Source organism: Stegodyphus dumicola, chromosome 4 (assembly GCF_044657685.1).
Source record: "Stegodyphus dumicola isolate Sdum_Otavi_A_Nest chromosome 4, ASM4465768v1".
Taxonomy (NCBI): domain Eukaryota; kingdom Metazoa; phylum Arthropoda; class Arachnida; order Araneae; family Eresidae; genus Stegodyphus; species Stegodyphus dumicola.
The window spans coordinates 185,381,873-185,409,062 of NC_140771.1; positions in this window are offsets into that span (position 1 = coordinate 185,381,873).

The following is a 27,190-nucleotide window of genomic DNA, read 5'->3' on the forward strand; positions in this document are numbered from 1 at the left end:
TGGCACAATGCATTCTGGCAGGAGATGTTCTCCAGGTAGACGCCAGACCCAGACCCTGCCATCCGAACGGTAAAGGGTGAACCTTGATTCGTCACTCCAAAGAACCCGTTTCCACTGATCTACGATCCAATTTCGCTGTGCTTTGCACATGAACCGAGCAGCGCGGTTGGACTTTGTTATCAAAGGCTTATGGGCAGCAGCACGACCATGAAAACCAAGCAGATGTGCTTCCTTATGGATGGTATTCATTGAAACAATACTCCCGGATGCCTTTTGAAACTCCTCGCGGATGACGGCCATCGGTTGGGTGCGGTTCTTCCGAATTTCTCTGGACAGCTCTCGTCGGTCTCTATCTTCCAGTTTCGTTTGTCTGCGGATTCGAGGCACATTCCAACAATTACCACTCACCTTCCACTTCTTAATCACATAGGCCACTGTCGATTTTGTGTACTTCAGATCGCTAGATATGTCCCTTAAGGATCGGCCACATTTGTGATACCCGATAATTATACCTTTCTCGAAATCAGAGAGCTCCGAACTGCGAGGCATTTTGCATGTGAATAAAGCTGATGCTGTTTCCTGCACGATATATACCGGCGGAGTCCGTGACGTACCTTAGGACCGCAGATATCGTCATTTGCATAGGTGTCCAAATAGTTATTGGTAGTCAGTGTAGATTTTGAATAAATCTCTATTCCATAGTGAAGGCAACCAGACAAATTCATTTTTGGTTAGATATTTGTGATGTAAAATGAAACTTTTGTGTAAAAATAATAAAAAAAAAAAAAAAACATAGTCTTTCTCTTTCCTCCTCTACAGAAATCAATTTGGATAACAAACGTAATAAAAAATGATTTATTATTTTGGATGTTTTTTTTTTTCATATTTAATCAATGCTATTTTCATCGGTATATTAAAATAACATTACTAAATGAAAAAAAGTGATAAATTTAACTAGGAAAATCTACCAAAAAAGAATTTGCGAATTGTAAAATGAAAAATAGGAAATCACATCTAATTATAAAGTGCTTAATATCACAAATTCTACGATGCGAAATAGTATAGGCTATCAAGCACCTAAGTGCTGACCACAGAAGTTAAATTAAAAAGGTTTGGCTAAATATTATCCCTGTTTTTCATCTGTTCCTCTCAAACATCTGAAACTACCGTTGTATACAAATTTACTAGGTTTCAGATGACATCACCGTGAAAGGATTGAATATCAAACACAGGATGAAACTCAAATGTAAAACTTTATTAGCTACAACTTGTGGAGGCTACAGAACAAAATTTATAATAAACTGGAATTACGAGAAGATTACAACAATATACGAACTCTAACTTATAAATCCCTGGATTGGAAATGGAGAGTTAAACTTTGTGTATTAGAGAATAAGGACGTAACCTCCAATAAGCCTTATGTTTAAAATCTACTTTTTAAACTAAGTCGCTGACCACTCAGCTTGAATAAACCTTTGAACTGATCGAATATCGTGACATTCCAAGAAATAAAGGATGAAAACTAATTGCTAAAAAAAATGTAAAGTATAATTTTCAGAAGGTATTCAATACATAAAAATATTAATATAATGATAATATGTGTTATTAGAAAAGAACTCAAAATTACACTTGGCAGTACAGATAAAAATCATGATATTCAGCATTCTGTTATAATACAGCTTGTTCTACATATATGTATTCTACGAAATATTTTCAGGCTATATAAGAAATAAATATCTCATGAACAAAAAGCTTAGTATGGAAGAAATTGAAATAAGTCCATAACAATAATAATTATTTTATGTCAAATGAAATAGTAAAGTAATAATAGAGTGAAGTAATATATATATATGCCTCTGATTCCCTGACGCTGTCAAAAACTAATATCACAACTACTGATTCAGAAGTATAATTCACATAATGATTCCTCGAACTGAAAGCATTTTAAATGTAATAAGTATTAAAATGAACATAGAAATAAAGGATTTAACGGAAAAGAACAGATTAGAGTAATTATAAAATTAAAAATAAATATACTAGCATACTCATCTAAGAAAATGTATGCAAATTAACATCTCATGTGTTTTACGAAGTAACAGAACTTACATATACCATGATGTATTACAATCATACCTTTAATTTTCTAAAAATGCATAAATTAAGTTTAAATTGCTCATGTCGTACGGTTTCAGTATAATGAAGTATATCTTAGTGTGAACACGTATCTTTATGCCAGAATTTTTAGAAGCGCAGACCTAAGGCGTTCAGTTCTCAATAACATTCTAAAATTATTGAGAATGGTAAAAAAAAAAAGGTTGAGACCTAAATTCTTTTAAATATCTCCACATAATCTGTACGAAAAGACAAAGAGTAACTTGAAGTCCAATAAATACACGGAAAGTAAAAGTATTCAAATCTGAAAAAAATCGTTCCAGACTCACAAGCGTTTTCCCTAAGAATTGAATATAAAACACACTTTAATTACAGAAAAACAATATTGCTGAGCACTCGAGATCTGTATGAAGCCTTCAGTTCATCAGAATCTCGTAAAACAATAGTTAACGCGTAGCGGTTTGTTAGAACTTTCTTATGCTTTCAACTCTGACTTCTGTAGAAGATTCCGCGAACGGACTGTCTGCATGGGTGTTTTCGTGGTTTTCCCCATGTGTAACGTGTATACGAGCCAGTTCCCCGTTAGAAAGTCCTCCACGAAGGCATCCCTCCTCTTAGGCAGATAGCCCTAGTGTGCTTTGCCATAATCAAATACACATGAAAAAACATCTGTAGAAGATTCAATTCAAACAGTGTAACTACAAATAAAGGAGCCACATTTAATGTCATTTCAACAATTCGATTAAATTTTCAGTCATACTCGTTAAATTTGGAGATCCAGGATCTTCACTGCGCCAATGAGTGATTGCTTTTGATCCAAAAAATAAATTGTATTTTTAACAATAAAAAAATTGGACTTTTTACTGAATAACAAAATACTCAGAATAATACGCAAATATATTAAATTAACATTTACAAACATATTACATTAATATTACAGTTATATAAATTTACAGTCATATTAAAAACAAAATAAATTCTATAATATTCAGATGATAAAAAACAATACGTGCAAACGTTTATGCAACTGATAATAACATTAATATTCATATCAACTTTTAGCATCGTATTAAGTCTAAATTCTGTAAAGAACGCTCCTGAACTCTACTAGAAAGACCTATGATGCTCTTGACTAGAGAGAACGTCGTTAGCAAACTCCTCACACTACGAGTACTATAATTCATTTTAACACCTTATTTAAAGAACTGTGAATGGCAACGACTTAACTGAGGAATACGCATGCGTAAAGAGATGAGATTTCTGTCGGACGCCTGTCAGTGAGAGAGAGTTTGGGAAGCTCCGCCAGCGAGCTGAGGTCTGGAGACTTTGTTTCTCGAGTGATGACGAGTACCATCTTCGTTAATGTCTCTGATTGTGTCACCAGCTCGGATATCTAATGTATTAATGTTTTTTAATTTAAGTTTTCTAAATGTATTAATGTTGTATCTGTGATATGTTGTGTTATTAAAAAGTGATGCATCACCACTATCAGTGTTGATTCCATTCCCACTGAAGCATCCACGACGTCACAGACAAAAAGAAAATAAAAAAATTTGGAGGTTCCACCGAGATTTGTGTGACAAGAGACCAGGTATGTGTTCTCCACAATATTCATTTCCAGGCCTGAAGTGTATAATGTAGTTATTTATTACTTATTCGGGAAATCAATTCCCAAAGCAGAAGTAGCACATCAGTGCATAAGAGTTTTAAACACTCAATGTGTTTGGTTTATAGTATATCTAACAAGATATTTTCCTTTTGTGGTATATTCGGGAAAACATTTTCCCATTAACACGTAGCACATCAGTGCATTTTATAGCACGTCAGTGCATAAGAGTTTTTAAAACAATCAAAGTGTTGCATTTATATATCTAACGAGATATTTTTCTTTAGTATGATAATGGGGAAAATCCATTCCCGCAAATAAACAGCACATCAGTGTATTTATGTTTAACATTTCGTTATAAATTGGTGTGATAGAATCTGAACTGTTTATTTTGTGTATATGTGAAAGCACATCAGTGCAATATTGCAATTTTCATTTCTAAGTCATTAGAAGAAAATTTATGTTAAATTCTTGTGAAAGAAATAAGTTGTTGAAGATATTAAAAACTTGTTACTTTGGTTTTCTCATGAAAGCACACCAGTGCTGTATTTTAATATGATGTGTTTTTTCGGATAAGTAGAATGTTAAATTTTTATCATTTCATTGTATAAAAATTAAAACTTTGTGCAGTAAAGAAATGTTCTAATAGTGTTCTGATTTAAACCTGCGCCTATCGAATTTACGTAGAATTTGCGTTGGCCATGTGGTTGCTAACGGAAGTATCTGAAACGATAGTTAATTAAAGTGTTTATATTTATTGGCGCCACTCTGGTTTTTTTTCTGTCTGGCTGTACTAAATGAAAAGAATTTATTATTTTTTTATAAGAAGTATTCAGTAAGGTTGTTTATTCGTTTTATGTTTGAAGGGAAATAAATCCACAGTGATTAATGCTTTTATTAACCTTTTATTTTTATTTGCCTAATTTTGTAAGAAAGAAGAAAGTGTTTTTATATCTCTGATATATTTTTATGTGTATTATTTGTGAATAACTATTTGAATTCTTAATTTGTTTTGAACAAGAACGTTTGCGAAAATGGCATTTTTGGGGAGCGCTAAGAAAAGGGATCTATTCCTTGTCGCTTCAGAACTCGGGGAAATAGCTTTAGAAGATATGAAAGTAATAGATTTAAAACATTTAATAACGAATAGTAAAAATTATGAGGAAGAATTTGTTAAAAATTTGTTAGAAAGTATTATGACTGATAGGATAGAAAAGGAAGACTTAGAGAAGCAAACAAGAGCGAAAGAATTACAGTTAGAACAGGAAGCTAGGGAGAGAGAATTTCAGATACTACAACAAAATAAAGAAATTGAAAAGCAACAGTTAGAACTAGAATGCCTTAAAGCAAAACTGAACACTGAATCTGCTAAACCTGGAGGTGAAACGGTATTTAATCAGAATTTTCAGAAACTAATGCCCAAGTTTAATTTAAAGACTGATGATATCAGTTTATTCTTAGAACTTTTTGAGAGGCAAGCTAAAGTTCTAAAATTGCCCACGGATCAATAGGTGTCATATCTCATTGGTGTCCTTCCGGTTGAGGTAAATAATATAATTGCTAGGGAACCTGAAGAACAGGCTAGAGATTACCAACATATTAAAGAATTACTACTTAAAAGATTTAAATTAAGTGCGGAGAAGTTTCGGCAACTTCTTGTTAAGACTCAGAAAAATCCGGATTCTACGTGGTACGATTTTTATCACGAAATTAAGACATTTTTAGATGGGTGGCTTAAGGGATTAAAAATCGAAACATTTGAGAAACTCAAGGATTTAATGTTGGTAGATCAGATTAAAAGGCGCACGCCTAATGAGTTTAAGGAACATTTTATAGATGAATGGGCTACGATCACTTCACCCAAACTGTTGGTGGGTAAAATAGAGGAATTTGAAGATGCGAAAAAGACAATGGTTGGGAAAACGAAATTGGGTGAAATGAAAACGAAAATATCAGGTAGACAAATGGGTGTTTTTCAGTCCACTGGTAACGTTTTCAAAAATAGAAAAAACCCTCAAGGTACACAATTTAAAAAAGATGATGATGCACGCAATGTTGGGAAAAAGTCAGACTCGAATTTTGATAGGAGAAAAAGACTCCAGTGCTATGAATGTGGATCTTTTGACCATTTACGTCCTCAGTGCCCTAATTTTAAAACCCAAAAGGCAGATTTGTATCGGATAAGCGGGAGATCAGAGAAGAATCTGTTAGATCCCTATACGTTAAATGGAAGAGTAAATGGTTTTGAAGTACTCATTCTAAGAGATACAGGAGCAACGGTAGATATTATTTGTCAGAAATATGTAGACATAGATCTAATGAAGGGAGAACACGTGTGGGTTCGACATTTGTTGGATGATCATATGACTTGTTTACCTGTTGCTGAAGTAGATATTGAATGCGATTTGGGTACAGTAACCACCAAAGCAGCTGTTATAGGAGACTACTTAGACCAAGGACGATATATATTAGGCAACCAGACAGCGGCTCTTCTCAGAGGAACTGAGAAAAATTATTCGTCGTATGTCGGTAATGTTAATGCGGTCGTTAGTCGATCTCAAGCACGACAATTTAAGGAAGCGGAAAATTTAAGTGAGACGAATCAAAATTCTGAGCAGAATGAGTTAGAATTGGAAGAGGAGGACGATGCTCATGAGAGGTCTGAAAACAGAGAGATATTACCTCCTGTCAACCTTTGTGTCCCCACAAGTCCTGCGATTCAAATAGACTCAAGTACTTTTATTGATGAACAACAAAAAAGTAAAGAACTTGCACCTTTATTAGAACTAGTAAAAAGCGGAAGTAAAACAAGTTATGGGATTAAAAATGGGGTTTTAGTAAAAAAGAAGGTAAATAAGTTAGGAGGAGAAGAACATTTAATTGTTGTTCCAGAAAACCTCAGAGAGCAAATTAAAGCAATTTGTCATGAAGGAACTTCAGGTCACTTAGGAGTTCTGAAAACAAAAGACCGGTTACTCAGACATTTTTTCTGGCCAAATTGTTATAAAGACATTGAGGATTTCGTTAAAACATGCGACTCCTGTCAACGTGTAGGAAAAGCAAGTGACAAAAAGAAAGCAGCGTTGGTAATAGTATCTGTGATATCGGAAGTCTTTTGTAAGGTTAATGTAGATGCTTGCGGGCCTATGCCTACATCTACTGAAGGTAATAAATATCTTATTACAGTTATGTGCTTAGCATCTAAATATCCTGACGCCGTCCCGGTACCGGATATAACGTCGAAATCTGTTGTAAGTGCACTCTTGCAGGTATTTAGTCGGACGGGTTTTCCAAGGGAGGTTCAAACTGATCAAGGAAAATCTTTCATGAGTCGCTTAACCGTTGAATTTTTGAAGAGGTTTGGTATAAAAATTTCCAGAAGTTCTGTTTACCACCCCCAGAGCAATCCTGTAGAACGGTTCCATAGGTCAATAAAAAGGGTCTTAAAGGTATTATGTATTGAAGCTGCCCCAAATTGGGAAGTACAATTACCTGCCGCTCTCTTTGCCCTGAGAACAGTAACGCATGATAGTACAGGATTTAGTCCAGCTGAATTAGTGTACGGGACCAACCTCAGAACACCTGTCGCATTATTGTATGAGAAATGGTTAGATCCTCAGGAAAAGGAAGATACCGTAATAGAATATGTTTTCGAATTAATCAATAGGTTGAAGAAAAGTAGAGAATTAGCTACAGAGACAATGGAAGAGGTGAGAGACAAAAGGAAGAAATGGTATGACAAAAATGCCGTGAAAAGGGAATTCCAGCAAAGAGATTCTGTATTAGTATTAGCAGTGAACCAACCCCATAAACTCGCTCCTCAATGGAAAGGGACGGGGAAAATAGAGAAAAGATTATCAGAAACAAACTATGTGGTTAGTTTTGAAGGGAATCAGGAAGGGAATAAAGTGTATCACATCAATATGTTAAAACCTTATCATAAGAGACCTGAACTTTTGAATATGGTGCTCCTTGACAACGAGGATATAGTTGAACCCTCGGAATTAGAGGAGGATTTTCCTTATATGTTAACTGACCCCAATGTGTTTGATTTTAATGAAATAATAGCAAAAGATAATCTTAAAGAAAGACTTAGTGATGAACAAATCCTGCAGTTGGGAAAGTTGTTGGTAAAGTTTTCTGCTATATTTTCGAATATTCCAGGGAAAACAAATTTAGTCGAACATGATATCGAACTAATCAGTGACAAACGCGTACAGCATAAGCCTTATAGAATGACAAATCGACAGAACGAAATTCTTAAAGTCGAGATTGAAAAAATGTTAAAATACAAGATTATTGAACCAGGACCCTCTGAGTATACTTCACCCATGATCCTTGTTGAAGCACCAGGTAGGGATCCTAGGCCGTGTATTGATTATAGAAAGTTAAACGAAATAACGCGTACTGAGTTCTATCCGATCCCCAATATAGAGCAACGTGTTGAAACTGTTGCAGCAGCCAAATTTATCACCTTGATAGACTTAACTAAAGGTTATTGGCAAATTCCGCTTACCCCTAGGGCTCAGAAAATCGCTGCATTTGCTACAAATTTTGGCGTATATAGGCCATTGCGAATGCCATTTGGGCTTAAAAATGCTCCTTATTATTTTAGTAAAATGATGAGCGAAATATTGTGCGGATGTGAGAAATATGCGACCCCTTATTTAGATGATATTGCTATTTTTTCTGAAACGTGGGAGCAACATTTACAACATTTACATGAAATTTTAGAAAAAATAAGAAAAGCCAATTTAACTATTAAACCCTCTAAGTGCAAGTTTGCACAAGAAGAAATGCAATATCTCGGTCACATAGTAGGTCGAGGAAAACGTTCTCCAGCAGAACTAAAAATCGAGGCGGTTCAAAATTTTCCTGTTCCCACAACTAAAACTGAGATTAGAGCTTTCTTAGGGTTAGCTGGATACTACAGACAATATATACCTATGTTTTCTGCTATAGCCGCACCTTTCACAGATTTGTTAAAAGGGAATAACAAAAGGGGTAAAATTGTTTGGAATGATGAATGTAAAGAATCATTCAAATCGTTAAAAGAAAAGCTATCTAGTAGGCCTGTGCTACATGCACCCGATTTTTCTAAATCATTTATACTACAGACAGATGCAACAGATCAAGGATATGGTGTTGTTTTAGCCCAGAAGGATGATAAAGGAAAAGAACATCCCATATTGTATCTCAGTAAAAAATTCACTGATAGTGAGCGGAAGTATTCCACCACTGAAAAAGAGTGTGCCGCAATTCTGTATGGAATAAAAAAACTGAAAGGGTATATAGATAGGCAGACTAAATTTTCAATTCAAACGGACCATAATCCCCTAGTATGGCTAAAAAATAATGCAGGTAGAAATGGTCGATTATTACGCTGGGCCTTAGCCTTGCAATCTTATAATTTTACGATACATCATAAAAAGGGAAGTGACAACTTAAATGTAGACTGCCTAAGTAGAAACTCTGTACATGCCAGTTAAATAGACTAGTTATCATTTCTTTTAAGTTGTCTTGTTATTTGATTATGTATATTGTATTTTTTTAAATTCATACTATATAGTAAATTGTTAGCTTTATTCTTAAAGACAAAAATTTTTGTTTTGGTTTTTCATATATTGTATATGTATTGTTATATGTATTTTTTTATGATGGCCTGGTTATGAGAGTGGAGAGCCTTTGTAACAGTGTGGTTTAAAATTAACTGGTAAAATGTTGAACAATCTATTGAAACCATAAACTGTGAACTGTGAAGGTTTACTTCTCCTGTGTCCGGAGAAACAAAAACTGGAGGCGGAAGGTGTTTGTTTGTAGCGAATGCCTGCCTGAACTTCTATTTTATCCTGCAAAGTTTTGTTTCCTCTGTGTCCGAGGAAAACAAAATCTGGAGGCGGAAGGAGTTAGTCTGTAAAGAACGCTCCTGAACTCTACTAGAAAGACCTATGATGCTCTTGACTAGAGAGAACGTCGTTAGCAAACTCCTCACACTACGAGTACTATAATTCATTTTAACACCTTATTTAAAGAACTGTGAATGGCAACGACTTAACTGAGGAATACGCATGCGTAAAGAGATGAGATTTCTGTCGGACGCCTGTCAGTGAGAGAGAGTTTGGGAAGCTCCGCCAGCGAGCTGAGGTCTGGAGACTTTGTTTCTCGAGTGATGACGAGTACCATCTTCGTTAATGTCTCTGATTGTGTCACCAGCTCGGATATCTAATGTATTAATGTTTTTTAATTTAAGTTTTCTAAATGTATTAATGTTGTATCTGTGATATGTTGTGTTATTAAAAAGTGATGCATCACCACTATCAGTGTTGATTCCGTTCCCACTGAAGCATCCACGACGTCACAATTCATCAAAAACTAATTAGGAAAGCCTGTTAGACTGAGCCTAAAAAACGATGTCTTCATGAATGACTTCCTAAGGAAACTGGGTCATATTCATATTACACTGTCAGAAAACCACGAAAACATTCTTCCCGTTAGCCCGTTTTACAGAATCTGAACCCGAAACACACCGAACCTTAAGTTCTATCCACATTTCCGTTATAGATGATGAAATGGGTAAAAATAAACTTGTAACAGATGGCGTGACTCAGTCTTAAAACGGAGCATCGCGGAGGCATCTGCTCTTGGTCACGTGATGCGAGATTCGCAAAAATATAAACATTCCGTTTCTTTTACAGGTCATGTAACACAACTTACAACTTTGAGTGCTTCGCGCGAGCAATTTGCTAAAGTACTCTCTCATTTTTATTTCTTTTGTGTTAATTCATAAATAAGTTAGTGTTCGTCATACTTACTTGTCTTAATTAGTAGCCCCGAGATTCGTTAATAATGGATAAGAAAAATAACTATATGTTATAAAAATAAAACTGGCTGCCCGACTACAGACTGAAAATTCCCACATAGAACGGAATATACTTTTGCGTGCGTATGGGTTCGTTATGAATTGAATGCACAAGTCCGATAAAAATGAACAAAATTTATTATTATTACAACAAATAAAATAAAATGCTTAAATTTCCTCAGATATTCGTACAGTATTACAATATCTCACAGTAGTTATCTTTTAAAAACTCAAACGTTCAACACAACTGAATTCAAAACAGCTAGACAAAGCTAACCCGCTAATTAGCTATAGTCAACAAGAGCAGTTTTCTAAACAAAATCTTAAAAGTACTAATGAAATGATCTTTGATCTTTTGATAGTATCTTTATTTCTGGCCTCAACCTCCAAGGCTTTTACCAGAATCATGAAAATTACAACCATTAGACATTTGTTAGGTTTACATTAATAAAGATGTACATTAGTACATCAGCACACAGGGGCGAAAGTCAAACAAAATGAAAGTTCATGAGTTTGTGAAGTCTGTACGAAGGATATTCTGCGTCTTGCGCTATGCTGGCGTGAAGGCAGTCAGAGGAGAGACATGTGATCTTGAGAAGGCACCTGGTTGGTCAGCTTCGAAGTAAGCAAAGTTCGTTAAAAGTTCTTAATTAAGCTAGAAAACTGCTTAATTTGATATAAATTTTTGTATTTTGCTTTAAAATATAGTCCATAGAAAAAATGGCTTATGAGAACTAATGAATTACAGTTAGAGCTGGAAGCATAAATTCATAAAATAAACTAAGTCCACAACAGGTAAAATCTTAAGTAAATAAAACTATTTACAGACTACAAGTTGAAGAATGATATAAGTAGTAAGCGCCCGTACTCGGGTGACGGAAGTGACGTCACAAGGGGGCGTGGCCTCCGCCATTTTGAATTTCTCCGGAAGTGACGACACCAGCGCCATATTGTACCACGTGATGGAATGACATCGTCAGAGTTTCGTTTTTATTCTGTGGCAACGATTTTAAGTTTTCAAAGATTTTTTTTATTTTTGTGGCAATGACACTATTTTTTATGTTTGTGGCAACGAGCTCTTGAACCACGTGTTTGGAATGACATCACTTTTAACTTGTTATTTTCATTTATTTAATATTCATTTATTGTCCCTTCTTATTTTTACTAATACGTCATTACTTTTAATTATTTACTCATTTCTATACGATTCATTTTAATTATTTAATCCGTCATTATTTTTAATTACTTTTAATTGATTCCATTATATTTTAATCTGTTTTAATGAAATTTAAAAATAACTCCACGGCGAGATTCGAACCCGCTATCTCTGGGAATGGGAGTCTAGTGCTTTACCGCTCGGCTAAGCCCTTCCTGTTATTAAGCCTGTTATTTTTCCGTTTGGAGCGAAAATCACCATGACGTCAATAGGCTGGGGTAAACAGGCAAACGTCATCTCTTTCACGCCTTCTTCATCTGCCCTGGCGAACGTATACAATCTTAACAACCAATCAGCATTTCGCTACCAATATCTATCTTATTTCAGCCAATGTTTCCATTTTTCATCTCATTCTTACTATTTTTTAAGTTATTAGTTAATTTATTAATTTTTTATTTAATACGTTTTCCCTTTTCCAAAAAAAAATTTTACTTTTAACTTTTGCAAATTGACGTTTATTTCTACAAAAGTGAATTTACATTTTCTTTTTACTTTGCAAAAGTTTTTTTCTTTTTTTCAAATTTATTACTTTTTGTATTTTTACTTTATTATTTTTTTAATATTTAATTTTATTTTTGGCTTTACAAAAGTAATATTTATTTTTAGGAATTGAATTTTTTCCTTTTCACTTTTTTATTTTGCAATTTTTTTTTTTTTTTTTTTTTATTTTCTTCCTTTTCGTATTTTTACTTTACTTTATTTTAATTTTTTGTTTAACTTTCTTTTTGGTTCTCCAAAAGTAATACATTTTTATTTACGAATTGAATTTTTCCTTTTCCCTTTTTTATTTTGCAAAAGTTTTTTTTTCCAAAATTTATTCCTTTTCGTATTTTTACTTTACTCTATTTTAATTTTTTTTGTTTAAACTTTTTTTGGTTTTACAAAAGTAATATTTATTTTTACAAATTTAATTTTTCCTTTCCGCTTTTTATTTTAAAAAAAAGGTGTTACTACATTTTTAACTTAATTTTTTTACAAACGTAATATTTAGTTTCATAATTTTAATTTTTTGAGTTTTTTGTTTACACAAGTGTAGGTTTTTTTTTGTTTTGTTTTGTTTTTTCCCTTATGCATTTTACTTCCTAAAGTAAATTTCATTTTTTCCCCTTTCCTCTAATTTTTTTTTTTTTTGTTACATTTTTATTTTACTCTTGACTTCTTTCCCTTGTTTTAAATACAATATAATGTTACATTTCCATTTCTCCAAAAGTAAACTTACCTACATTTCTCTGTCTTTGAAATTTTAAGCTGGAATTTACATGCATATGACTTCACTAGATAATATTTTCTGTAACTTTAAGCCAATATACACAATGCTCATTCTATATAGTTTAATATAACTGGAATACTACATTTCTTACTTTTTTACTACGAAGTTGGAGATACTCAGAACGTTTCCTTCTAATGTATTGTTCTAACTATTAATGACTGTATTAACGTTTTGGCCAATTATACAAAACTTCGTTGATTCCCATTTACACCTCTTACTTTTATTCAAAGAATTCACCAAACTATGTCTGACAAATGTAATTTTTACACTTTCCATTTACACATTTATCCTTATATTTAAACTTCTAAAACATATTGATGCTGTATTTCTAATTCCTTTTCCCCATAATAAATGCAGACTTACACATGTTTCGTTATTGTAAGACCTACTGACTTTATAGACTACTGACGTTTATAAAATTTTATAAGGAGCAATAAATTTTCATGGCATGAAGTCCACTCAAACCAATGCATAAGGCATTTCTACTCAGTTAAGTTTAGATACATACCAATAGTACTTCATTTCTTCTTATTTTACTCTACAGACATTTATACATATATATTCAGAACACTCCCTTTTATTCAGTAAGATTCATTTATACTACTGACACAAATTTTGCTAACTCTTTGAAATATTTTACAAAAATATCTTGTATTTTCTTGCTCACATCCTACTTAAATCACCAAACATACACTGAACCTTGATTTTTCCTTCATGTGTAAACGTCACTCGGATTCTTAAGGGGACTCATACACCTTAAACCCCTTATGATCTTCGAATATGTGACTGTTGCAAGAATTGGGATATTTTATTTATTTTAAAAGCAATTACCTCCAACCTTTTACAGCTGGCTACATAATATAGGTGCTTTGGAAAATAGTAAACAGAAAGTTTGTGTTGCCACAAATATTTTTGTAATTTAATCCTCTTTGTGACAAAATATTCGCCATGTTTCCACATTGCGCGCATGATATTTTAAAAATGGCTAATTGTACATACTTGAAATTGGATGGAATTCTTTATATGAGTACTACTTTCTAACTGAACCAACAATCTGATGAATATTTTAATATTGAAAAATTTTATGGACGAAAACATTAAAAATTTTGTTAATAAAATACATTTTATAAACTTAACTCAAAATAAAATAAAAATTTAACATGAAATTTTTAGAATTTTAGGTTCACATTAGTTCTCAAATGTTATAAAAGCTATATATTAAATATGAAATTAAATTATAATACAGAATGTTTTAAACTGTGCGCGCATGTTGGAAACATGACGAAAAATGTTGTCACAAAGCGGATTAAATTATAAAAATATTTGCTGCAACACAAACTTTCTGATTACTATTTCAGAAAGCAGCTATATTATGTAGTCAGCTGTAAAAAGTTAGTAGTAATTGCTTTTACAATAAATAAGTTATTCCAATTCGTGCAACTTTCACCTATTCGAACATCTTATGGGTTTTAAGGTGTATGACTCCCCTTAATATGATTCCACCATTTACCGCAGAACTTTATAAACACTACTCTATTTGAACTTATAACAGCCTTACTCTCTTAACAAGGTACAGAAGATTGAATTATATTTTAACTACAGAGAAGAATATCCACATTGTAACGTGTAATTTTAAATTTTAATTATAGTCACATTTTGTGAAGAAGAACTTAAAGTCACATGGGACACATGGAATTAATATTCATATACACATGGAATTAATATTCATATACACATGGAATTAATATTTAGCCATGGAAATGAAACTTTATCGTCTTTTTCCCAACTTGGAATACAAAAATTTGTTAACTTGGAATATTTTTAACGTATTCATTGTAACTTAACTGAAAAATACTTATATTTCACATTGTCAATAATTTATTCGGCACTGAACTCTTACAGCCTTTTGAGAACGAAATTTAATTTATCATACCTGACAAATAACTCCTGCATAGTTATGATACATTACATGAAATATTGAGCAGAGTTCTAAATAATGATCCAACATAGTAATTAACTTAAAAGACCTAACACAAATAATTTTAAGATAGAAATTTCAAACTGACATTGCTTAATAATGAACTTTTACAGCTTTCTTCACATTTAACTTCTCATAGATAGTAAATAAAATTACACACAAATAATTATAGAAAATAGGTAATAATGAGAGAAACTCCATATAATGATCTACTATAGTCAGCAATTTAAAAAATGTTAACGCATTTTAATATGTCATAAGAAAGATAACACTTTCAAAAAGCATTATTTTAATTAAACATAGGAGTCACACAGTCCTGCGCAGATGTATGACATTTTTTTATTTATCATGAGCATGACACATAATAAGTAAATAACATTTTCACAAAGTACGAAACGCATTTTCTCTTTTAACTGACTGTACTCTTAAGAAAAATGCAGTATAGAATGCTTTGAACACTCAGTGCCACAGTTCCTCATTTTCCCACGCATTGATCAAAATATACATGTACTTTAAAATCAGTTAAAAAAATACAAATATTTTTATTCAAACAGGAATACTTCACAAATTAGATAAAAGAGAGGTACACAATGAACTTGAGTGATAAATACAGAAAATCATTTAAGGACCGTGAAAAAGATGTATTCATGGAGAACTTTTTAAGATAAACTTGCTCTATTTTTGCACATGGGTTACATTTTGCATTTCAGATTAGGAAAACATTCAAGATAATTCCTGTATAACTAGGTATTTTATTCACACTTGTTAGTAATGTAATTTATAAGAACAGTCGCAGATATATAGGACAAGTATGCCATTTCCACGGAAAACAATTTTCTCGAGCCAGACTTGATAGTGAAATATAAAATGGAATAAGAAAATGCCATATTTTTAACAAAATTAGTATCTGAGTATGCAAAAACATGAACAAGAAACGAATATTTAAGCAAAAAGATTAAAACGACAGGAGAGAATATACTGCAAGCAAGCGAGCGTGGTAAATGACATTTTTGGGCTGATTTTCATGAATTCATAGATCGGGTGCAAAATTTTAATGCACTGTATATGAACTATTATTCATATGTATTACGATCACTGTTTTCCAACTTTACATAGACGTTAAGGAAACATTTCATGTTAATTTACCATTTTTCCTGAGATTTATCTACGTATTTACTAAATTTTTGGATTTTCTTTAGAATTATATCAAAAGGACATAAGAGAACATTTGTTTCTTGAAAATGTCCATATTTTTACCCAACTGTTGTTTCTTTCATAGCTTTGAAGTAACCTATTCAACACATAGTTATCTTGTATTGACCAGACAGCCGTTGGTCTTACCAATGTCTGACGGAAGTCACAAAGCTAGAGAATTTAATATTTTACCAGTACGGATAACTTCTTATGGCGTTTTCGATGAAGATTGACCGAATTTAGTAGTTCATTACTAACCAAGGAGACTTTAACTATTTTTTTTATTCGAAAAAAACACACTCAGAAATTATCATCAAGATTTTCCATACAGATATGTTGTACTACTTTTTATGCCATTACATTTCCAATGAAATTTGATTTATTGTCAGGTAGTTAAATGTTTGTTATTTTTTCGCATACGAATGCATTTCGTGTCTCACATACGCTCATTACATATGATTTAACAAAATTACAAACAAGTTAGAAGTTAAATAAATATTTCCTGAAATACTGTACATTTCATTCCAGAACGTTTACGTGAGTACCTTCATTTCGAAACCCCTAATGTTTGTTTTCATTGCATTCAAATTAATTTTGAGTGTAGAATTTTCAGTTTTGACGGAAGTTATTTGTGAGTGGCTGTGATGCGTTCGTGTTTTCATAAACCGTTTTTGTGAAGCACCTTATTGGTAACCTTTAGAACACTTTGAATATTACCATCTTTTACATTACTGCCACTGCAAATCATTGAATTTTCAAATATTTTCCTATTTATAGTTATACAAAATTAGTTATAAGTCAGTTTTTTCATAAAAGGTGGTTCCAGCGGAGGAAACACGCCAGCAGTCTCCTAAAACTTTTAAGTGAGCACCTGATCTTTTCTCTTACAAAAGCTAAGTAGAATTGTAAATCCTACGTAAGAGCGAAGATCAATTGCCCACTTAGAGCGTCAGGAGATTGCTGGCATGTCTCCTCTGCTGGAACCACCTTTTATGAAAAAACTGACTTATAACTAATTTTGTATAACTACCGTCCTGATTTTGCACTGTACTTGATCTTCATTATATCTGTTTTTATTAAATTTATATTTTATATGCTATGCAATTCCAAAAATAAGTTTCGAATAGCCTGCATATTAGCACGTTCTTCTGAATTGCCTAGTTCTGAAGAATTTTTACTTCCATATTTTGACCTTATGTCTGCATAATCTGCATTTATTCCATTCGTCTTCCTATTACTGACAGAAAAAATTACATTTACGTGAAAGATTTGGAATACTGAAGTTCATATGAATGTTGAATAAAGAGAACAAATCCGGTATTCTGTCATAATTAACAAATACTCTGAATAATAAAATTTTAAGAAAACATCAGCTTCTTTCCCGTGAATAAAATAAATACATTTTCCAAAAACGTCCAGGAAATCTATCACAAATGTCAACATAAAAGATCTACAAATATATTTTGAAGTATTTAAATATTTCATAAGCTGAAGATAAACCAAAAAAGTATCGAGAATTCATTAGGGATAAAATAGTTTTCAACAGCAAAGAGAAAACAGTTTCGAAATGTCTAAACGACTACTCTCAAAACATTTGCGAAAAAACAATGACATCAAAAATACATAAATTTTATGGAACATGACTTTATTTAAAAATTTTTGCTCGAAATTTTCGTCCTGATATAGGAAAATACACATTAAGTAATTAAATGTGGGTATTCGTGTACATATTTGTAATAAAAAAAAAAAAAAAAAAGTGTATAAATTTTAGTAAAATTTTGCATGTTTTCTATTTCGGTAATAATACTTTTAAGTTAGGAAAGTTTTCGATACTTCACTAGAAATCAAGTGTTATAGTTGAACAACAATTTAAAAATTTACCAAGAGCACAACGAAGTACATATATAAATTAATTTGCTAATCGGTTATGAACTTTTAAATAGGATATCTCCAGAATCTTCAAAATTAGTAATGAAAAGTTCAATTTAACCCTTGACATTTTACTAAAGAAGTCTCTGTAATAGTAAAATGCTGGTTAAAATTGCGCTAAAAGAAGGAAAAAAATATGCTTTTTTTAAAATATTCGCATGATATGTAATAAAAATGAAAGCATGGCCCCTGTTCAGCAATGCAATACAAGTAGTTAAGGAAAAAAGTTTCTAAACTGAGCTTTTTTTGTCACGTACGAAATGTATTGAAAGAGCGAAAATTAGTAATATATTAGCAGAGGACTAGGAAACAGATTTTCAAAGATAATACTGTGGTATAATCAAAAAGTATAATATGAAAACATTTTTCTTCGCAATAAGTTATGAATCCTTTCGTTTCAGTAGAATGAAGTTAGAAAGTACAAATTTTGTAATGAAACACTCATTTAAGCCTTTAAGATTTTATTAAAAGTTGCAATAAAACACATTCACTTGAAATGTAATGCAGTAAGTTAAAATATAACTCTGGTTCATCAATACAATATATTAGTTATGTACAGTTAATTGTTCATTTCGAATATGATAAAGAAGAAACTTTTGAGTCAAAGAGCAATATATTTGCAAAACAATGATTCTTATTTCATTATTAATTTCAATCAAAGCGCTGATGTTTCTTATGAAGATGAGGTATTTTCTTAGAGATGTTTCTAATGAAATTAGTATATAAACTTTTAAGAAAGAAATAGACTTCACGAGAGAAAGTCTATGACAATGAAAATCAGTGATCGTGGTGAATTAGAGAAAATATTCCAAGTCTGTATGAGCTGGGTTAAAAGTCTCTATATCTACATACGATGTTCTATATCTACATACGAATCTACATACGATGTTCTATATCTACATACTCTATATCTACATACGAAGTCAATGTCAGAGAAAATTAATCTATCCCCATAGAATACTAAGATAAAAATTGCATTTCTTTTCTTAACTTCTAGTTTAGCGTGATGGTGTTGTTGAAGTTAAATCTTCCAAACGTGTAACAAAATTATTAAATCAAATAATATAACTATTTAGTAAAAAATTTGTTCCCAAGACTTTACGAGGAATTGTAAACGATAAATAGGAAAATATTTGAAAATTCAACGATTTGCAGTGGCAGTAATGTAAAAATGGTAATATTCAAAGAGTTCTAAAGGTTACCAATAAGGTGCTTCACAAAAACGGTTTATGAAAACACGAACACATCACAGCCACTCACAAATAACTTCCGTCAAAACTGAAAATTCTATACTCAAAATTTACTTTGAATGCAGGAAAAGAAACATTAGGGGTTTCGAAATGAAGGTACTTACGTAAATGTTCCGGAATGAAATGTACAGTATTTCAGGAAATATTTATTTAACTTCTAACTTGTTTATAATTTTGTTAAATCATATGTAATGAGCGTATGTGAGACACGAAATGCATTCGTATGCGAAAAAATAACAAACATTTACCTATCTGACAATGAATCAAATTTCATTGGAAATGTAATGGCATGAAAAGTAGTACAGCGTATCTGTATGGAAAATCTTGATGATAATTTCTGAGTGTGTTTTTTTCGAATAAGAAAAATAGTTAAAGGCTCCTAGGTTAGTAATGAACTACTAAATTCGGTCAATTTTCATTAAAAACGCCGTAAGAATTTATCCGTACTGGTAAAATATTAAATTCTCTAGCTTTGTGACTTACCTCAGACATTGGCAAGACCAACGGCTGTCTGGTCAATACAAGATAACTATGTGTTGAATAGGTTACTTCAAAGCTATGAAAGAAACAACAGTTGGGTAAAAATATGGACATTTACAAGAAACAAATGTTCTCTTATGTCCTTTTGGTATTATAATTATAAACAAAATCCAAAAATTTAGTAAATACGTAGATAAATCTCAGGAAAAATGGTAAATTAACATGAAATGTTTCCTTAACGTCTATTTAAAATTGGAAAACAGTGATCGTAATACATTTGAATAATAGTTCATATACAGTGCATTAAAATTTTGCACCCGATCTATGAATTCATGAAAATCAGCCCAAAAATGTCATTTACCACGCTCGCTTGCTTGCAGTATATTCTCTCTTGTCGTTTTAATCGTTTTGCTTAAATATTCGTTTTTTATTCATGTTTTTGCATACTCAGATACTAATTTTGTTAAAAATATGGCATTTTCTTATTCCATTTTATATTTCACTATCAATTCTGGCTCGGGAAAATTGTTTTCCGTGGAAATGGCATACTTGTCCTATATATCTGCGACTGTTCTAATAAATTACATTACTAACAAGTGTGAATAAAATCCCCAGTTATACAGGAATTATCTTGAATGTTTCCCTAATCTGAAATGCAAAATGTAACCCATGTGCAAAAATAGAGCAAGTTTATCTTAAAAAGTTCTCCATGAATACATCTTTTTCACGGTCCTTACATGATTTTCTGTATTTATCACTCAAGTTCATTATGTACCTCTCTTTTATCTAATTTGTGAAGTATTCCTGTTTGAATAAAAAATATTTGTATTTTTTTAACTGATTTTAAAGTACATGTATATTTTGATCAATGCGTGGGAAAATGAGGAACTGTGGCACTGAGTGTTCAAAGCATTCTATACTGCATTTTTCTTAAGAGTACAGTCAGTTAAAAGAGAAAATGCGTTTCGTACTTTGTGAAAATGTTATTTACTTATTATGTGTCATGCTCATGATAAATAAAAAAATGTCATACATCTGCGCAGGACTGTGTGACTCCTATGTTTAATTAAAATAATGCTTTTTGAAATTGTGATCTTTCTTATGACATATTAAAGTGCGCTAAAATTTTTAAATTGCTGACTATAGTAGATCATTATATGGAGTTTCTCTCATTATTACCTATTTTCTATAATTATTTGTGTGTAATTTTATTTACTATCTATGAGAAGTTAAATGTCAAAAAAGCTGTAAAAGTTCATTATTAAGCAATGTCAGTTTCAAATTTCTATCTTAAAATTATTTGTGTTAGGTCTTTTAAGTTAATTACTATGTTGGATCATTATTTAGAACTCTGCTCAATATTTCATGTAATGTATCATAACTATGCAGGAGTTATTTTTCAGGTATGATAAATTAAATTTCGTTCTCAAAAGGCTGTAAGAAATCAGTGCTGAATAAATTATTGACAATGTGAAATATGGGTATTTTTCAGTTAAGTTACAATGAATACGTTAAAAATATTCCAAGTTAACAAATTATTGTATTCCAAGTTGGGAAAAAGGCGATAAAGTTTCATTTCCATGGCTAAATATTAATTCCATGTGTATATGAATATTAATTCCATGTGTATATGAATATTAATTCCATGTGTCCCATGTGACTTTAAGTTCTTCTTCACAAAATGTGACTATAATTAAAATTTAAAATTACACGTTACAATGTGGATATTCTTCTCTGTAGTTAAAATATAATTCAATCTTCTGTACCTTGTTAAGAGAGTAAGGCTGTTATAAGTTCAAATAGAGTAGTGTTTATAAAGTTCTGCGGTAAATGGTGGAATCATACTAAGAATCCGAGTGACGTTTACACATGAAGGAAAAATCAAGGTTCAGTGTATGTTTGGTGATTTAAGTAGGATGTGAGCAAGAAAATACAAGATATTTTTGTAAAATATTTCAAAGAGTTAGCAAAATTTGTGTCAGTAGTATAAATGAATGTTACTGAATAAAAGGGAGTGTTCTGAATATATATGTATAAATGTCTGTAGAGTAAAATAAGAAGAAATGAAGTACTATTGGTATGTATCTAAACTTAACTGGGTAGAAATGCCCTATGCATTGGTTTGAGAGGACTTCATACCATGAAAATTTATTGCTCCTTCTAAAATTTGTATAAAGTCAGTAGGTCTTACAATAACGAAACATGTGTAAGTCTGTATTTATTATTGGGAAAATTAATCAGAAATACAGCATCAATACGTTTTAGAAGTTAAAATATAAGGGTAAATGTGTAAATGGAAAGTGTAAAAATTACATTTGTCAGACATAGTTTGGTGAATTCTTTGAATAAAAGTAAGAGGTGTAAAAGGGAATCAGCGAAGTTTTGTATAATTGGCCAAAAATTTAATACAGTCATTAATAGTTAGTACAATACATTAAAAGGAAAAGTTCTGAGTATCTCCAACTTCGTAGTAAAAAAGTAAGAAATGTGGTATTCCAGTTAAACTATATAGAATGAGCATTGTGTATATTGGCTTAAAGTTACAGAAAATATTATCTAGTGAAGTCATATGCATGTAAATTCCAGCTTAAAATTTCAAAGACAGAGAAATGTAGGTAAGTTTACTTTTGGAGAAATGGAAATGTAACATTATATTGTATTTAAAACAAGGGAAAGAAGTCAAGAGTAAAATAAAAAAGTAACAAAAAAAATTTTAAAGGAAAGGGGAAAAAAATGAAATTTACTTTAGGAATTAAAATGCATAAGGGAAAAAACAAAAAACAAAAAACAACAACAAAAAAAAAAAAAAAAACAAATAAAAACCTGCACTTGTGTAAACAAAAACAACTCAAAAAATTAAAATTATGAAACTAAATATTACGTTTGTAAAAAAAATTAATTTAAAAATGTAGTAACACATTTTTTTAAAAAAATAAAAAGCGGAAAGGAAAAATGAAATTTGTAAAAATAAATATTACTTTTGTAAAACCAAAAAAAGTTTAAACAAAAAAATTAAAATAAAGTAATATAAAAACACGAAAAGGAAAAAAAAAAATTGGAAAAAAAAAACTTTTGCAAAATAAATAAGTGAAAAGAAAAAATTCAATTCGTAAAAATAAATATTACTTTTGTAAAACCAAAAAGAATATTAAATATTAAAAAAAATAATAAAGTAAAAATACAAAAAGGAATAAATTTGAAAAAAAAAAAAAAAAAAAACTTGCAAAGTTAAAAGAAAATGTAAATTCACTTTTGTAAAAATAAACGTCAATTTGCGAGAGTTAAAAATAAAATTTATGTTTGGGAAAGGGAAAACATATTAAATCAAAAATTAATAAATTAACTAATAACTTACAAAAGTAATATAACTAAATAGTAAGAATAAGATGAAAAATGAAAACATTGGCTGAAATAAGATATTGTTAGCGAAATGCTGATTGGTTGTTAAGATTGTATACGTTCGCCAGGGCAGATGTAGAAAGCGTGAAGCGGTTTCGGCATGCTTTAACGTGAAAGAGATGACGTTTGCCTGTTTACCCCAGCCTATTGACGTCATGGTGATTTTTGCTCCAAACGGAAAAATAACAGGCTTGATAAAAGGAAGGGCTTAGCCGAGCGGTAAAGCACTAGACCTCCAATCCCAGAGATAGCGAGTTCGAATCTCGGCCGTGGAGTTACTTTTAAATTCATTAAAAACAGATAAAAATATAATGGAATCAATTAAAAGTAATTAAAAATAATGACGGATTAAATAATTAAAATGAATCGTATAAAAATGAGTAAATAATTAAAAGTAATGACGTATTAGTTAAAATAATAAGGAACAATAAATGCATATTAAATAAATGAAAATAACAAGTTAAAAGTGATGTCATTCCAAACACGTGGTTCAAGAGCTCGTTGCCACAAACATAAAAAATAGTGTCATTGCCACAAAAATAAAAAAAAAATTGAAAACATAAAATCGTTGTCACAGAATAAAAACGAAACTTTGACGATGTCATTCCATCACGTGATACAAGATGGCGCTGGTGTCGTCACTTTCGGAGAAATTCAAAATGGCGAAGGCCACGCCCCCTTGTGACGTCACTTCCGTCACCCGAGTATGGGCGCTTACTACTGATATATACAGAATGAGAATGAGTTGAAATAATAAGTTGCAAACTAATGAATTGTTTCCTTTTCCTTTCCCACTATTGCAGTATGTAGCTTACAGATAGCAAGCTGTATACTGGCTGTCATGAATTAATAAGTACACTGCAGGTATAGCAAATGCATGAGTGTGTCCGGAGGACAGGATTCAAAGTGTCTAATGAATTCAGAGGTTTTCCTCCTTTTTATAAGCTTTTTAAATCACTCGCGAGATTGTTCTAGCAGTTTCTCGAAATCAAAAAGTGATATTTTTTTTTATTAAATGTTAAATGCACGTGCTCTTGTATTTTTAATTTTCCGGCTTAACTTTTTTTTAATATTCGTCACGGACTGCACTGCACGGGGAATAAAACGATTTTATTTATAATTCTACTAACATTAACTATTTAAATACCAAATCCGTAACAATATTTAACTTTCTTAGCCATATTATGATTTAGTTACGCTAGGTTCATAGACATGATGCACCGAAGAATTTATTAAATAAAACGGCACAGGTCTAAGATTTAAATTAAAACAATTTTTATCACTGAAAACTTTTCCATCGAATTAAAGTATGGATTCTTTGATGTAACAATCTTTACGGAAATGAAAGCAACAATTTCCTGCAGAAGTCTAAAAGAAAGTGAGTTTATGCTTTCTGCGTTTTCCCCTAGGAAACATCCTCTCTTCCCAATATCCGGAGACGCTCTCGAATTTTAAAGATGGTTCGCTTTTACAGGTTTACTTATTCACTAACTTCCCAAGATCAATAAAGGAAAGAGCACTACCGCCTGCAGTACATTTGTTCCTTATGAATAAAGTATCATCTTACCTTTAGTATAAAATAGTTTAAAATAAAAAAAAAATCCTGTTGCATTATATTTGGAGGTTTCTTAAATAAATACATATATTCCTGACTATTCCTTGTAAATTAGGTTGATGTGTTTGTTTCCCGAATTTATTTCAGGAGTTTTATTATGTTTCATTGGATAACATGCTCGAACCTTGTGCAAGACATAGCTTTAGCAGGAAATCAGTATATAAGAAGTTTTGGATATATTTAAAAGCTTAACTATGAAAAGAAAAAGTAAAGAAACAATAATAGGATATTGTTAATAATAGGATAAAGTACAATAAGTTTCTTTCAGAAGGTCGAAATTCTATTTTGCCTTTGGATCTTTCTTTAGTGAGAATATTGTTCTTGTAAAAGAAGCTTAACTTGTGGACGCACAACATTTTGTATCACCTAAAATTGCTTATTCCCATCAAAATATCATTCAGCAGCAATATGAAATACGTAAGACGAATGTATCTGCTAATAGCGGGGAGTGCTTCCATGGAGGGCTAAAACTGTCTCGTATTTATATTATACATAAGGAAATTCATAAATGTTTATATATAAATATCATAAATGTTCATAAATGTGATATAGCACATTCCCTGGAATTTGAACCCGAAAAGTGTCTTCACCAATGAATGTTTACGCTGTGAAATATTTTTACAATCATCCTGCTCTCCAAAAGTAAATATCTTAATTTTATACTGTACAACTAAGACAAAATGTAATGTAGAACAATTAGACACTAATTATAACAAGAATTAGCAGATGATAATCACAGAGAAGTTCAAATCTTTGAGACTGCTCATTTTGCTTAGTCTTGCTCTTAGAGGAATTAAACATTTATTCACAGAATCTGGTAAAAACTATGCTTGTTATTGACTATACATTTTCTCACAATTCAGTTTTGATTGACTCAAGTTCATCTACCATAAACTTATCCATTTAAAATAAAAATATAATTGCTTCTGTAATACGAGAGTCTAAATTCCCAAAGAAAGTGGCATAAAAATTGTTTTTAGACCTTTTAAATTTATTGGTATTTTAAACATAGTCAGTGTATATAACAGAAGGAATGGGAGAGCGAGATAGAATTAGCCGTTGATTATGGGTGAAATAATCAGCATACAATTCAATATACAAATATTTTAACACCGTTCTTTCTATTTTTGAAAGTATTTTCGCCTTTTAACTCCTGTTACCCAAATTTCTTCCAATATTCATCGCTTTAATATTCCGTTTAATCTTTTATAAGTTGGTGTCAGGCAACATGACCTGTTAGAAATGCGTTAAAGATATCCGATGGTTTACGCATGACGTCAGACACATTCCAGTATTTTAAAAGATCATTAAAGGCAATATTTGATGGTCTTATAATGCCCCAGTGTCACTCAGAGCGTCTATGGAATGTTTGGGCTATTTTTATGCAAGTTAAACTATTAGGTATTTTTCCCTTTTATCCTTGTTTTTTGAAAGACATGGATCATTACTCAAGACTTGACAATTTGATGAAATGAACAGTCAAAAGTTTTAAGTTGTGTGTCTATAATGGATGACGACTTGCGTTTCAGAGCCATTGCAAATATATACACAAACCTTCGAGAAGTGGTTATGTGGCGCGGAAAATAACACTGAAGACGTAATTAAGTGAGTATATAAAAATAAGTCTACGTTATTAAATATGCTAAAAATATACTTCCCTTTTCTCCCTTCGGCTACTTTCGTTGCAATACGTTACGCAACTGCGAGTATTGCCCGCTTACGTAACCTGGGAAATTGCATCTTCTCATAGCTGCTGTCAATCTTTCCGTAAGGAACTTTTATCAAAAGATAAAAGAAAATAAAAGAAAACTAAATCTTTTATCTTTTATAAACTGCCAACGTTAAAATGCTTCCAAAACTTTGGCGGAAAACTTGCCTTCCAGATAATCAAAATGCATTTTGGCTCCAAAAATGTAATCTTAAAAATAGTGCACATGCTTCTTAGCCTTTCTAGTTTTTTAATAACATTAAGCTTGGCATATTTCACAGGAAAATTGTGAAGACTATCAGTAGTTATAGTAATAATAATTTAATACCTTAATTTATGAAAGATACAAACGAACACTACAAAATATGTTATGCGTTTAATTGCAAGATAACTTATTTTAAAATTATTTTTATTTATTTTTGTGTTAGATTATTTTGTGTATGTTACGCCGAAGAACTTCTCCGCTGTTACTGAACATTGTGATACATAAAAGAACAAGTTTTGTTCTACTCATTTTTATATCGTTATATTTTTAATTTATAGACAGCTGCAAAACTATATAGGAAAGAACTGA